Source organism: Rhincodon typus, chromosome 24 (genome assembly GCF_021869965.1).
Source record: "Rhincodon typus isolate 14 chromosome 24, sRhiTyp1.1, whole genome shotgun sequence".
In the NCBI taxonomy this organism is placed as follows: Eukaryota; Metazoa; Chordata; class Chondrichthyes; order Orectolobiformes; family Rhincodontidae; genus Rhincodon; species Rhincodon typus.
In genome coordinates, this window is record NC_063355.1 from 30,697,331 (window position 1) to 30,699,575 (window position 2,245).

A 2,245-nucleotide genomic window follows, 5' to 3' on the forward strand; every position below is an offset into this window, starting at 1 on the left:
AGATTCGGGATAGAAAAAAAGAGTAGGATAGGAACTCCAGATCATGGGACTTAGTTGGCTGAAGGCATGGCTTCCAATAAAAGGTGATTGAGTTAAAGGAGAGAAGGAAATGCTTATGATGCCAGAGTAAGAGAAATGTACAACTTTAATGACAGGGAGCTGCGAGGCCATGGAGGGATTTGAACACAAGGATATTTTAAAATGAAGCACTGGGGGACCAAGAGTCACTGTAGGTCAACACTAACAGTGGTGAAGTGGTCTTAGATTAGGTTATAGGCTGCAAAGTTCTAAGCTGAAGTTGATGAGGGATGGTTGGTGTGGAAAACAAGGCAAACCATTTGGTTACCAAGGGTCAAGCTAACAAAAGCTTGCAAGACTATTTCAGCCATAGGTGGACTGAAGTAAAGAAGGAAATGGACAGTGATGAAGAGAAAGAAATAGGTGGTCTTTAAAATTGAGACGATTTAAGGTCAGAAACTGACTTTGGGGTCAAACTAGAAAGCCAAAAGGTGTGAACAAAGATGGGGTACTCAAAGGATATGAACGTGCTAGAGAATTTCACTGGGTGGTGAACTGTTTATACGTTTTCCCTCCAGTATATACAGGCTAGGCTGCAGGAACAGACATCCCCTCTGAGTGCAATGATTTTAACATGACAGAAATGAATTGGGGAAGGACCAGTCGAGATCCTAGAGACCAAGATCTTACAGTTTAGAGGTGCGCTGATTAGCACTAAATTCCGAATGTTGTCATGAAGAAAATGAAGTGTCTGGAGAATCAAAGAAGTCAATTATATGCACTCTTGCAGCTTCAGATAGAGATCTTTATGCAACGGCTGAGTCAGATGGAAGGAGCTGACCTTCCATTCTGAGGCTGTTTTTATCGCACATGCAAATATTTGGTGATAGTCAATGAAGAATAAGCAATCATCTTTACATTATGCTATCAAGTCCTTGAAACAATTTGCTGAACGAATTGACAAAATCTTTTTGTGACTTGCGTTTAATCCTGCATGTTTGATTCTGAGAATCTAATGCTGAAATAGAATTGATGGCCAGATTTAGAATTCATGTCAATGAGCAGGATTGATACAAATATGGCTCAGCTGCTGCAGGTATAACGTGTATATGCACATGCATGTATTCGCTATATTCTAGACATACAATTGAGTTTAATGAAATGTTGTCAAATTGCTCAATAAGACCCTGAATGAAACTATTGTCCCAGCTTCCATATAGTTTATAGAAATGAGACTCAACTGGACAGTGTGCTTTTTGAAAACAAAAATAACATGCCAATGTAGGACAGTTAACTCAGTTGGCGAGATGACTAATATGTCAGCAAAGTGGGGTTCGATCCCCTATTCCAGCTGAGATAGACTTGGGCCCTGCCTCCTGAAGCTGCCCTGTTGTAAAATTATGGCATAAACTATTGTTCAGCAGCTCGGGAATAATTGAGGATGTGACTTGAAGAAGTTAAATTAGGGTGAAGGTTGTGGATTAGTGGCGCATATTGTACCAGTAACATCTACAGTTGGAATGGATGAATAATTAAAACCAATAATCCAAATAATTCATCTTCCAATTTTGTGCCATTTGTAAGTAAGCTTTATTTTTCAAATTGTGCACTGTAGGGATTCTCATGTTGTTACCATGAACAAACTTGAAGCAGTTTTTAATGTAGACACCTTAGCCACCAGGGATTAATTGAGTAGCAAAGATTTTTTTCGGTTCCTTTCTTGCTGCCTTTGATTCATGCTGAGCCACAGGGGAACTGATAACAGCTTGTGCTGTGTTATAGCCTTGCAGGTTCTGTCAAGAAACTGTAAATCTTAGAATTTGTAGATTCAGCTACAGTGCCTCCATTTGGAAAAAAAATGATAAAAGTTTTAAAAATTAAGTTTGTACCTAAAGAGGGCAAAGGTCTGAAAATCCTAAAGGACACCAAGAATACATGTTATTGGTGTAACATAATGAGGCTGGCTGCTTTTCATTTTTTTTCTGCAAATACTGTACATATGCAGCAGGGCAATTATTGTGTGCATTGAAATATTCTCAGGGAGCTTCACACACAAACAAACACACACAGTCTCTCTCTGTGTCACACACACACATGCATACTCAGTCTCTCTCACAAACACACGCACTCAGTCTCTCACATATACACACACTAAGTCTCTCTCTCTCTCTCTCTCTCAAACACACACACACACACACACACACACAGCCTCTCTCTCTCTCTCACA